This window comes from Calidris pugnax, unplaced genomic scaffold (genome assembly GCF_001431845.1).
Source record: "Calidris pugnax isolate Ruff unplaced genomic scaffold, ASM143184v1 scaffold211, whole genome shotgun sequence".
NCBI lineage: Eukaryota > Metazoa > Chordata > Aves > Charadriiformes > Scolopacidae > Calidris > Calidris pugnax.
In genome coordinates, this window is record NW_015091083.1 from 9,067,681 (window position 1) to 9,081,538 (window position 13,858).

General features: G+C 41.9%; 1 protein-coding gene across 6 annotated transcripts in view; it reads left to right on the forward strand.

Moving 5' to 3' along the window:
• Positions 1–5,808: 5,808 nt before the first annotated feature.
• KLC1 (kinesin light chain 1) overlaps positions 5,809–13,858 on the forward strand; it is a 48,696-nt gene continuing 40,646 nt past the window's right edge. For all 6 annotated transcript variants that reach the window (XM_014957525.1, XM_014957529.1, XM_014957528.1 and 3 more), the window contains exon 1: positions 5,809–5,907. The gene's annotated coding sequence lies outside the window, so the exon portion shown is untranslated. The remainder of the gene's footprint in view (positions 5,908–13,858) is intronic.

Here is a 13,858-nt window from a genome sequence, read left to right on the forward strand (position 1 = left end):
GACTTGGTTCTCTTTCATTGGTAGGTGGAAATGTCTACTTGGAAAAGGTCACATACAGGCATACACTGGCATTATCATTTCTTGTGATTAGCATATGCATGAGCTTTAATAAAAGGCAGCATCTGAAAAACCACAGCTTCCTTCTTTTGTAAATTTATGTAGGAATCTTAGTTAGGATAAAGAGAATACATCCTTTGTATCTCCATGAGGTAGTGCCAGTTTCCCTGGTGCTGAGACAAGTTTATGTCCTGGTCTGTGCCCCTGCTGAATGCTGCCTGGAAAAAAGAATGCATTTCTTACACTTTCAAAGATTCACTTCTCAAAAAAAAAAAAGAAAAATCTCGTACTGGTTGATGCAATTATCCCAGATTTACACTGATGTGTGACTGAAATTAAAATCACAGCCCTCACAGGTTTTTTTTTTTAGGGAAAAAGCATTTTACATAATGAAACTCTGGAGAATTTAATGAGGAAAAGGTACAAAAAAGTCTCCTTCACCATGGAAGAAACCCTGCAATCACTGCCAAGATTATCAAGGTAAGAATCTCACCTAATCTAATTGTAGGTAATCTGGCAGCAAAGCCTCATGAGTTAGCAAATCTCCATAAAGGAATGCTGACACACCATACAGGTAACAATCGGCTGGTGTTCAAAGAAAGGGAAGGGGATAATATGAGTAGTAATAAAGGAGGCACTTAGAAATCAGTAGAGGTGATCCTTTTGTTTTCTGCTTTTAGCTGAGTGTTCCTGGGTTTCAGCACAGACGATCAAAGATTTTGCGTCTGGAAGAGTCTGTACTTTCTGTTTGTGGAACAAACTTTTTAAAGACCTATCAATACCAGGAGAAAATAGAAAAGAAGCACAGTCATAGTTGGCAAGTAAAGATATGGGAGGGCGAAGAGAAGTACTGTATCACACACTCAATGTTCTTACTCTAGTAATGGCCAAGATTGTGATATTCCACCAACAGGGTGGCATTTTTTACGTCCTCTAAAGGATTTAATACGCTTCTGTGATGGTTCAGTGACTGAGGTAGGTGAATACAGAAATAAACGTAACTTCCTGTGACTCACATGCAGTGATTAGTAATTCTCACAACCTTGACCAAACCCCCAAGGGAGAATAAAGTCACTGAAAAGTGAGAGTACAGAGGAAGGAAAGGAGGAGTGTAAATGGAACACTATCTTTCTTCATGTACAAGCATGAAAAGTCACGCAAAGCAAATATGGAGAAGAGTCTTTCCAAGCCAGAAAGGTGCCAGTAGCCAACTATCAGCTGACTACAGAACATGGAAGCAAGGAAGGAAGGAAGGTGGTTCTTTTCAATGCAATGAGAGGTACGGCAGAAGTGAAGAAGGAACAGAAGTTGCTGGTTGAGCAGAGTAAGTATGTGCTGGCATGAGCACCCCCTCGTAGAGGTGGGAACACGCTCCTTGAATGCAGGGAGTAAAGATACAAGTCTAATTATCGTCCTAAGCTCTTCTATGCAAACCCTTGATCTGTTGGTAGTTTGAAGTTTGTCAAAGGGTGCAGTTCTTAGCCCCTTGATCCTTTACTACTTTGAAGATCACAGCGGAAATTGGGATATATAAATATAGCTGTTTTGCTGAAATCGTCGAGTGTTTTATGTTTTTTTTTTCTTTATGTTCATGTGTTGACACACAAATTCTCTAATAGTTTCTCGCTTTCAAGTGGTTATTTAACTGTATTACCTGCGGTTTTTCGGTCTGTTTTATATAATAGAACTGTTTTAAAGCTAATTTCATGGGCATCTTAAAACCTTTCAGTATCTTTTGGGCTTTAACAATAGCACTGCTCTGTAAAAGCTGGGAGATTAAAAGAATTCTGGTTAGCAAAATGTTAACCTCCAGCACAAGCATCCCACTGTTTAAAAAAAGTAAAAGAAATTAACTAATGAGATGGCCTGTTAAGAGTAGATTTAACACTGCCGGCTTTATTTCCTTGTTATTTCTCTGTGGCTAGAAAACAGCAGGGAAAATGACACTGCCTCTCATTTGTTATGGCTTTCCAGAAATCCTTGTGACTCTGAAAAAGGAGAATTCACTTGCATGTAAATAAAGCTTATTGCCTTGGGAAGCAGGATCATGACCAGTGTTTATTTTACTTAGTACTTTAACGCCATGCCCAACAGTGGGTTCCTGATGGTATGTTCAGGCATCTTGACTCTGACAATGAGCCACGTCAAACCAAATACAGTCCTTTGACTCCAAAGTGCCTGAACTCCCTGTTAACAGTGTAGCTCTGCATGCGGTAATTGCACAGCCACACAAAGGAGTTAGGCTAAAACGGCGTCTGGGACTGCGGATTTGACACTTTGGGCTCTTGAGCACTGATTTTTATGTTTCCTCTTTTCCATAAAGAGGCTCCTGTAGGAAATACAAACTAAAAGCATATGCAACTGTCAAGTGATTGTGATGAAAAGCCAGACGGGTTGCTGAATCTGGCCTTTCAATATTTATTATTGCCAGGATGCTTTTAAACAGCACTTCAGCAGCAGTTGAAATTATTCCAGTGTAGTGCTTTATTGTAGCACATATTTATAAAATGAAGTAAAAGATTTTATAGACTGTAAGATTAGATTTAAAAAAACCACTTTGGTCCCTTTTGGAGAAAAGACCCTCTAAGCCAGGAGGATACATTTTTTGAGTAACAATGGTAAAATAGAACGACCCACACTTCTTAAATGAAGTGAACCTGAATTTCTTTATAGAGGCTTGCTCTATTTGTGGATGTCAGTTAAACAGGATCCTAGTTTGCTGTGTGTATTTCTCACACTGTTGTACCTCTAAACCTCAGAGCTTTGTGCTGCATTAGTTGAACTGTTTGCTTTTTTCTCTCCCACTGTGATTTACAAACCTCCCTCTCTCTTCTGGGAGAGAAGGGAAATTGGGTATATTGAGAATAAAGAATCCAGCCTGGTAAATAAGGTATTTCGGGGTTTTGTTTTAAATGTCCACTCAGATGCCTGCAGAAAACCACAGTGACCTTGTTGGTGGCAGACTAAAGAATATTCTAGAGACAGCATGTCTAGATCACTTCAGCCTAAAAGCAGGGCATACAGCATAACTAGTTCCCTAAGAGAAGATGGAAATGTGGGCAGTAAATAGTTTTTACTGCCAGATGAACTTGGATAATTCTTATGTAGATGGGACAGGAAAAACAAGATCCAAATGGAGGGATACTCTTACGATATTTGGAGTCGGGGAGATGCTGGAGGAAGAAGCACGCTCACCAGGTCTCTTCTGTGTCTATCTTCTGCTGCGTGCCATAAACAGAGGGGAGTAATAGTGCACTTTAGTTCCATTGAGCTAATCATCCTTCCTGCAGGAGGGGGCTGATAGCGTGTGCTGCTTATGTGGGAAATTGCCAGCACGCATATACTTGATTAGGCAGCGTATTATGAATCAGGGTCATAGCTGGAGTAGTTGCTTTGTTCAGAGATGCTCAGATCCCTCGGGTAAGCAGCTAATTGCAGGAAATCTTTTAAAGCAAATGTGTGATAGGAAGAAAGCAATGAATATTGTTTAGTCAAAAGACAGGAGTGGTTCCTTTGAATCGGTTCTCTTGCATAATTATGTAATTAGGGCATGTCCTATTTTTAATTAAATCTCTTGAATATTCATGAAAATACTCTGAACCTGTGTACCAATTGGCATGACTTATTTTTAAAATGCAGTTTGTATAAAGGAATGCCCTTCAATCTTTTTTTTTTCCCTTTCATATTACTGTGCAAACACATATTTCACATTATTATACAGAGTTAGCCTGTATTGCCTGTTAAAATGAAAACATTATGGTAAACCATTAATAGAAAATTCCCAGAGAAATGTTTTAAATGGAGATGAAGAACACAAGAAGCTGCTGCTCTGAAATACTAGTATCACAACTGGTTTTTGTTGGACAGCTTGACCTGTGTAAGTTATCAATCAGTGAGTGGTATTCAGAAAGTAAACTTCAGTTTCCTCAGCTTTTCAGATCCAGCAGTGACTCTGTATTTGCAGCCTGCAGTCTACCTTCTCCTGACTTTGTTTTGTTTCTTGTGGGCTCCTGTGACTCTTCCTGTTCTTCTGCCTCTTTAACAACAGCATTAGCTTCAATTCCTCTTCTGTCTTCCTGCTTCTTGGGAGTCTTGCTTTCTCACCCGACTCCTTCCTGCTTCTTCTTGGGAGTCTTGCTTTCTCACCCGACTCTTGTTCTCACACCTACCATTTTGTAGACTTGCTGAGTGTTGTATGTGAGGGCAAAGAGAGGTAAGCTCTGCTTTCCACTGTGTGTTTTAGATACTGGCATTTAGGTGAGGCTGCACATTTTGATTTACCACTATACCTCCATGTGTTTCCATTAGCTTATGAGTCATACCCTGTATGTACTGCAGGAGTCACACAGGCAGTTGGACTAGATGACTGTTGTAGGTCCCTTCCAACTGAACTATTCTATTCTATGTGGAGCTCAGACAGTAACACAACACAATGTTCTGTCCAGACATTAATAATTCTTTCATAAAGTTAGGCTGTTACTGTTCCCCGATCATTTCCAATGTGCATTTTACTGCTTTGCTGTATTTAACTGCTTTTTCATCTCAGACCTCAATTCCTTCCATCTTTCATTTCTGGGCTTAACTTCTACCTAGTGGAACATAAAGCAACATGAAGAAAACACTGGGACCGTTCCTTCTTCTTTAGTGAAGATGGGAATGAAATTGGAAACTGCAAAGAAATAGTTCCTGTGACAAGTGCCACTGAGTTCTCATGGAAGTCTTACTTTTTATGTGTAACCCTGTGGAAGGGCGGGGATATTCCACTTGATTCAATGTGGAACAAAGACAAGGGTGTAGAAATACATTAACAACACATTATTAGCCCCAAGGGGGGGGAACATGGCCTTCACCATAGAACTTGTGCTTCAGCCTCAGCTTCCCCAGTGTGACTGGCACCGTGAGCTGGCTGAATCCTGTGGAGCTCTCCGTGTGCCTGTGTCCCTGAGGTGTTCAACTGCGACAGCAGCATCAGCTCCACAGAAGCAAAACAGAAGAAGAGGCCCCTTCCCTGGAGATATTCAAGGTGAGGCTCGATGAGGCCCTGGGCAACCTGGTCTAGTTGGGGTGTCCCTGCTGACTGCGGGGAGGTTGGACCAAATGATCTTTGGAGGTCCCTTCTGGCCCAGACCATTCTATGATTCTATGAAAACCCCAAACTTCTATCCAGGATGCTCAGAACCACCACCACGAAAAGCCCTTGTGGTAGTGCCCCGCTCTGGAGCAAAACCCCCTCAACCTCAGCTGGGGGTGTCATGAAGAAATGTCAGGTTTTGCTCACCCCTGACCCACACCTTGGCCAGACGAGGCCTCAGCGTAGTGCAGCACGTCCCCCACTGCCCCCGGGGATGTCAGCCCGGGTGCTTGCACCGGAGCCCCCGAGGGCCTCAGCCTACATGGCCATGAAGGAACCTTGGGATTTGTTCACCCCTGACACGTCTCAGCCAGACGAGGCCTCAGTGAGGTGCAACATGGCCCCCACTGCCCACCTCCCCCGGGGATTTCAGACTATGACCTCAACCCTGAGAGCCCTCCATCAGCACCCCCTCTCCCTCAGAGCGGCCACAGGCAAGGCCCGGGGTGGGGAGGCCACTGCGCTCCCGCTCCCCTCACCCGCGGCCGCCGCCTCCCGCTCCCCTGCGAGGGGCAGAGGTGACGTCATGGGCGGTGGGAAAGAAGGGCGCGCGGGGGCCTGTGGGAGAAGAAGGGGGAGCCGCCATGTTGGGCGGGGCGGCGGGCGGGAGGGGAGCTGACATCCTCCTCCGGTCGCCTCCTCCCTCCCGCCCCGGGCTGCGCGGCCCCCGCCGCCTCAGCGAGCGCTGCGCACATCGCCCGAGCCTGCAGCACCGAGCGGTGAGCCGGGGGCGGGGGGGCGGCGGCGGGAGGGGTGGGTGTATGTGGGTGTGTGTGTGTGCGAGGGGGTGTGTACGTGTGGGGAAGAGGTTGTTTAATTTTATTTTCTATTTTATTTTGGCCTTTTTTTATCCGCCGTTACGCAAACAACAAAAGGCTGTGCGGGCCGGCTGGTCCCTCCGCAGCGCTGCTGACAGCCGGCCCCCTTGGGTGGGGTGGGTTTTTTTTGGGGACACACACACACACACACGACACGACATACACGAGGTTGTTTTTCGGTGTAAAGCTCTTGTCGGTTGCGGTCACCGGGAGGAGCGCTGGTGGTCACCGGGATCGGCTGGGCTTTGTGTCCCCCCCCCCCCCCCCGTTTCTCCCCTCCCGGCTGCCCTCGGTGCTGCGGCGGGGCCGGGCGCCGCCCAGGGAGGGAGCCCCGGCAGAGGCGGGTGAGGGCGGCTGCCGGCCTTCCCCCCCCACCCCAACCTCCTCCTCCTCCTCCTTCCGCGGCTCTCAGCTCCGCTCCGGGGGGCTGCGGCGCTTGGGTTGGACTTCACGTACTTGGCTTGGGTGGTTTATCCTTGTTACTGATTCGGAAACGGGGGAAAAGAAGAGGCGTGGGCAGCTCTTCCCTTGGGTTTTGCAAATAGTGGCCGGATTTATACAGTGTGGGTCACCTAGCATGCTGTAGTCGGAGATGATCCGGAGACTTAGGTTTTGGCCAGATTTCTACGCTTCTAAAAATAAGAAAAACGTTGATTAGGAACACGTTATTCTAGCAAAATGATGTGAATACATCACTGACTTAATTGATAACTGTATCTTTAGGGCAGAGATCAATTAGCAAGACTTGATTAGGAACACGTTATTCTAGCAAAATGACGTGAATGCATCACTGACTTAATTGATAACTGTATCTTTAGGGCAGAGATCAATTAGCAAGACACCTTAAAACCTTACTCATTCTGGCTTCATGTTTCTAATATTTTTAGGTAACAAGACGCCCGATTTGTAGATTTTTGTGATTACTTGTCTTAAATCACAAGAGCGAACTTCTTGACTCCTTATTGAATTCTGTGTTCTAAGCATATTGAAGCATATTTTAATGACCAAAGTAGCATCACCTGGTGTAATGCTATAGCCTGGCTTTTTGAAGGCTTCTAAATCAATGGTGGTGCTCTTTTGCTCTTTATTCTTTTTTTTTTTTTTTTGATTTCCATTAGCGTATATATATTTCAATGTAGCAGCAGTGCTCAAGTAGTGCTCATAACATGTTTCTAATATTTTTAGGTAACAAGACGCCCGATTTGTAGATTTTTGTGATTACTTGTCTTAAATCACAAGAGCGAACTTCTTGACTCCTTATTGAATTCTGTGTTCTAAGCATATTGAAGCATATTTTAATGACCAAAGTAGCATCACCTGGTGTAATGCTATAGTCTGGCTTTTTGAAGGCTTCTAAATCAATGGTGGTGCTCTTTATTCTGTCTTTTTTTTTTTTTCCCCGTTAATGATTTCCATTAGTGTATATGATTTAAGTGTAGCAGCAGTGCTCAAGTAGTGCTCATAAATAAAATAAAAGCAGCTAGAAAAAAGTGAAAGTTTGTTTTTATAGTTGCTTAGAACAGTAAAATGGTGAGCAAATATCATTCATCATATAAAATGCTTTCACAGTTACACATAAAGTGAAGACTATTAAAATGTAATTTTAGTATTCTCACAGTGGGCAGGGGGTTTAATAACAATTACTCTGTGAAGTAATTGTCTCTTTTACTTCCACTTTTGTATTTGCACTTCACTTAAAGAGGAAACCTGTGCCCAAAGGGTGTGCAATGGAAGTTAAAAAGGAACCTTCCAGATTTAGGCAGCTCAGCATTTTAATTAAAAAAAAATAATCAACCAAACCCAAACAAACAAAAAACCCAAACAAAACTAAAACCAATACCTTTTTGAATGCACAATTGATTTCAGACTCTTTTGGAAAATAGCTTTATTTTAATTGATTATGAATTCCAAAGCTTCAGCGAAACATGATAGAGGATATTACAGCCCTAGGATTATAGATACAATTGAAAGTAACACATTCAGCATTTACTGGCAGCAGAAAGAAAGCTGATCCATCTGGTGATTCTGAGCAGAAGACCTTGTATTTTGTAAGTCACTTGCACAATCATTTTTGTGAACACGTTGTTTAAGAGGACCTTTTTTGTGAAATTACAGCAGATAGGGGGATCTCTAGCAGTTCCATTTAGATATGCGTTTTATATAGTGTAGAACCATATGGGTAAATGCAGGGAATTTAAATTGTCACTTCCTGAAACTCGCTCAACAATGCAGTATCGCTTCTGCATCATGTTGCAGTTAAAGTTTGGCAGCCTTTCTGTTTCCGAAGGATGATGATGAAACTGGACAGTTCCAGTAATAAGAAATTCTAACAGCAGTTCAAGCTTAGGTTCCTTTCACTTTCTAATCAAAGAAAACATGCTGTCATATTTAATTAAAAAAGAGAATAAAGTTACGCTCCAAACGTCTCGTGAAATAGCTTCTTTTAGAGTTTGTCAAATTACTGTGAAAAGCTAACAGTGCCTTATTAATGGAAACTGATTTTTAAAAAGGTCTATGTTTGAAAAAAAATTGTTAAATTAAGTTTGCAGGAGTCTTCTGAATGGTTTTGACATGCAAGAATCAAAATGATACACATACTTAAGGCATATAAGAGCAATTGCTGCTTCCTCTGTTTATGAAGAACTTACCGTGATAATGTCAGAAACCCCTCACCTCTGCACTACTCTTATGCAGTATACATAGCTCTCTGTATATCTATATATGCGTATCTCTGTGTGTACACACATACCTACATGTGCCTCTTACTTAATTGGGAGTTTGGGGAAATATTGTAGCCTGGTATTCGGTTCTGAGTCCATTTAATGCAGCTTCTGTTTCTTGTGAGACATGAGTTTGTGCAATTACTCTTTCATCTCTTTCTCTGTTTGGCTTCTCTGGCAGACGTGCAGTTGGATTTATACTGGGATTAATAGCATCTCTTCAGATGCATAGTTTGTGATTATTTTAAAACAGAATTTGGTGTACAAATGCTTGCTAATGTTTTTATAAGAGGAGTGGAGAATAAGGAAATTTGAGTTTGTGCAATTACTCTTTCATCTCTTTCTCTGTTTGGCTTCTCTGGCAGACGTGCAGTTGGATTTATACTGGGATTAATAGCATCTCTTCAGATGCATAGTTTGTGATTATTTTAAAACAGAATTTGGTGTACAAATGCTTGCTAATGTTTTTATAAGAGGAGTGGAGAATAAGGAAATTCGGGTAAATTCATAGATAAGCAAAATATACTTCTGTGTTTAATGTTGGAGAGCATAATAGCAGATAGTGATGGGGACAAGCATGCTAGGTCTATTTAAATAAACACCTCTTATAGTCTGTCTGCCTCCAGGGTGTTGTCCAGTCTGACACAACTATCCTAAAAATGGACCAGTTCCATTATCATTGCAATGAAGTGGCTGGTCACAGGCTTTTCTTGTAATCCAGCCTGCGTAATACATTGTGTTTCCAGAGTATTTAAAAATTGCTTTATACTATTGTTTTATACACTGTGTTTATCTTGACCAAAGTTTAGAAAAACATTTCTTTTCAGTGTTAACTCTCACTTTCTTTAATACAAAATCATGACATATATAAGGCCTAATAGATACTTTGTGGTAACCAAGTACCAGTCAAAGACAGATTGTTCATTCTGAAAAGAAACCTTTTTTAACTTCAAAATAGAACTGATTATAATAGTTATATCCTGAGTCACAGTCGGCTTCAGGTATTTTTGAAGTATTAAGGCTTTCCCAGTAATTTCTTCAGTGAAATATTTTCCTTCAGCCTCCTGAAAGCAGGCTGCAGACATAAATGTGGTTCCTTTGAAAAATTACATAGTCAATAAATGCCTGACCAGAAAGAAGGTACATTTATGCTGGCTTAGATTTGCTGGGACGCTTTTGTTGCCTTCATTTTATGGGATTTAAATTGGGGACTTCGTTAGAGGGTCAGAGCCAGAATTACAGATGCTTTCAGTAATAGAGGAATTATTTCCGTAGGGTTCTGTGTGAGGTGCTTTGTAGGAGTCTGGCATAAGGTGACACTGTGCTTGGGTTTTTTTTTATGCTGGACAGTTAATATATTTAATAATGACAGGCCATAGCAAGTAGGCAAGCATGGGGACTGAGGATGTATGCTTCCAGTACCCGTGATGTATTTGGGAATGTGAAAAAAGGAGTTGTTCTCAAAGAACAAACACTAGAGGACAGTTGACACTGGATATGCTAATTTTGTAATGTTTAAAGAAAATTAATCTCTGATAGTTGTCTGTTTCTTGGGATTCAGTCAGCTAAGAAAACAGATGCAAGTAATAGTATCTGTGTGTTGATTTAATCACTGTTTGTCTCTTTGAATCCAGTTTATCTCCCACAGTCTCTACTATTTAACTCTTTTTAGTGCTATCACAGAGTCTTCACTCTGGAAGCTGTGTTTTGTCACGTATGTAGAATTAAATTGAATTTATTTTGTCAAATAACTATTGTTGGTCATCTGTTTTGCTCAAAATTAGGAAGCATGAGATTATATAATCTTCTATTTCAGATATGCTTTCCCTCTGTTGTCTGCTTAGATGTATAGATTTTTTATATAGTTTCTTAGTGTTAAGTCTTGCTTACAGGGAAAAGCAGTAAAATGTCTTTTGTAGGTAGACTTAAAAGTGATCAGTTTCCTATTTTGGTTCTTTTGTAAATATCTGATGTAAAAACCATTCGTCATATTAAGATTTGTTTCTGGGATTATGTCAGAACTACAGCTGATTTCATTAAATTTTAAAGTGAATAGAGCAAAGGATGTAACCAGTCTAGTCAATAGTACTGCCTTCCTTATCAGTAGGGTTGGGGTGATGGCTAATTATACTGTACATACTATCTGATGTACTCTTGCAAACCATTAAAAAAATTAATATGGCACTTACTCAGAACGTCAAGAATTGTCTGACATAAAGCTGAACTTTTTAGTACTACTTAAAAAGTTGTATCTAAAAATCAGTTGTTTTAAAGGACAGTACTTATATTTTATGGAATTACCAGATAACTGTATGTCTTAATTCTTAGTAATTTGCATTACATACAACCACTGATGTTATATTCACAAACATTCTGCTAAAAGTGGGATTCCTTCCCCTCACCTCAGTGTAGAGGGTGGCTGTGTGTAGCTGGATTGGTACAACCAGTGGGCTGGTAATGTGTGAGGATATAGGGGAGGTTACACGTTTGAGATAGGAGGAGGACAGCAACCTCCTAAAACGTTTCTGCTGACAGAATAGTTGTTTATAATCAATGTCTAAGGATATAGTTGAACTCTTCAGTCTCAGTGCTGGTTTATGTAGTTCCACACTCCTGTCGCTTGTTCTGTGCCCTCATTCTGTTAACCCAGTTTGCTGCACGGCAGCATGGTAAAATAGGTGTGTTTTGACTGTGTTTGTGTCCTGGACTTTTTCTTTTTCTGTCCTCTCACCTCTGATGGAAAAATAATCCGGTAAAAGGTGCAAGTGTGTGGTTTGATTTATGATGGACAGGAGTGCTTGTGCTGGCAGGATGGAGGATGTGAATGGGATGTATGGCTGCATGAGGAGCATTACTTATTGTCTCTAACCGTAGCCTTAGTGAGTGAATGCTCTTGTGTTTGCTGAAAGCCAGAACAGATGATTTGATGGACATTTCTGTCTCTAAATTCTGCTGTACATAGAAGGCAATAATGTGTGAAAGATACAAGAAAGCACTGTTGTTTCTATGTACCATTCCCCTGTATGTAGCCTGTTTGTATTCAGCATAATGAATTGGGGGTACTGGTGGATGAAAAGCTGGACATGAGCTGGTCTTCTGCGCTTGCAGGCCAGAAGGACAACCATATCCTGGGCTGCATCAAAAGCAGTGTCACCAGCAAGGCAAGGGAGGTGATTCTGTCCCTCTGCTCTGCTCCAGTGAGACCCCATCTGGAGTACTGCATCCAGCTCTGGAGCCCTCAGCTCAGGAAAGACAGGGACCTGTTGGAGTGGGTCTGGAGGAGGGCTGCAAAAATGATCCAAGGGCTGGTGCACCTCTGCTGTGAGGACAGACTGTCAAGAGTTCAACTTTTTCAACCTGGAGAAGAGAAGGCTCCAGGGAAACCTTATTGCAGCCTTTCAGTACTTAAGGGGGGCTTGTAAGAAAGGTGGAGACAAACTTTTTATTAGAGCCTGTTGTGATAGGACAAAGGTAATGGCTTTAAACTAAGAGGGGGTTGATTTAGACTAGATATAAGGAAGACATTCTTTACACCGAGGGTGGTGAAACACTGGCCCAGGTTGCCCGGCGAGGTGGCAGATGTGCCATCCCTGAAAACATTCCAGATAAGCTTGGACGGGGCTCTGAGCAACCAAGTCTAGTTGAAGATGTCCCTGCTTATTGCAGGGGGGTTGGACTAGTTTACCTTTAAAGGTCCTTTCCAACTGAAATTATTTTATGATGTGATAAAACAGCTCCAAGGGCTTCTGGTCTGGGATGATTCTGAAATACAGGATGCTGGTGCTTGGGTGGGCATTCCTGGGGGCTGGAGAGATCATGGAGAGATGACAGGTAAGATTTTGTTATGGTACTGATGGATGTCTTAGCCAGATGTCCTCCCTTTTCAAGGATTTCTTATTCATCCTGTATCTTTTGAAAAGGCAAGAAACACCACAGGATGACTTTGACTCGGTGTCCCAGTAATTTGCCGTTAGTTAATTACATCTCCTTTTTCCATTGTTCAGGAAAGAGGTAAAGACAGATTAATGATTCAATTACTCTCCTTTTAAGTCTTTCTTACTCAGTTAATATCAATTTCTCTCCCAGTACTTTAAAGTTACAATTATATGCTGCAGTTTGATTTTAGAGCGCACTTTAAATACTGGTGTTAGATACTCATTTACCTTCAGAAAAAATGTCTTCGTTTGGAATTTGTGCAGAGTGCAGGTAGAGAGCAAAGATGCACAGCATAGTTTTGAAAGCAACAGCCAGTGGGGTTTGAATTACAGAGCCTGCTTGTAGTTTGTGTGGCCATTGAATCTTGATTCCCCACACAGTTGTTATGTTAACAACTGGCCTGGCTGATTTAATTATTTTTTTTCTCCACCCCCTCACTCGCCCCCCAGTCTGGCTGCACGTGAAGCGATGCTTGAAAGTGCATGATGTGTTGCTTTTAGAGGCTCTAGTTGTTTCAGGGAGTGACTGTTCTCCTGTCCTCAGGACTGGGGGGCCTTCAAAACAGATTTATCCAAACAAGATGGTTGAAAAACTAGTATTAAAAATGTTCCTTTTTACTTCTTTTACATCTATTTTCCAGTTAGTGTATGCTCTTGTTCTGTGTCAGTCCACCAGAAGAGTGGTGTAGTGCAGCAGGATGGTGGGAACTGTCTACGCTGGTGGTGTTACCACAGCCAGTATTTCAGGAGTTCCAAAGGAGCACCCAGTGCCCCAGCACTAACTAATAGAAATCATGGATGTGAGAAGTCACTGTGAGGGGGCTAAAACTATGGTTCTGTCCTCAGGTGTGAGTGCACAGAATAATGAGGTGACAGTGTTGGATGCTGGGTTAGGGCATGCTCTCCTGCTCCCCAGCTCCTGGCCTGATAGAGTTCAAGACCATCTGAGTAAGCCCCACAGGTTATGGAGTACTTAACAAGGAAATTATTCCCAACCTCACAGCAAAATCAGCTCTCTGCTGCTCTAAGAAAGAAACAGTCAGTGATACAAGGTTTTTCTAGGCTATTTCTAAATCGTTTTCTATGAAATGAAATTTGCTAGGTATAAAAAAGTACTAGTGTGATAACTGTTGATTGCCATTGAAAGTGTACATTTTTTATATAATGTTTAACAGGGTAGAATTAATTCCTTCTCAA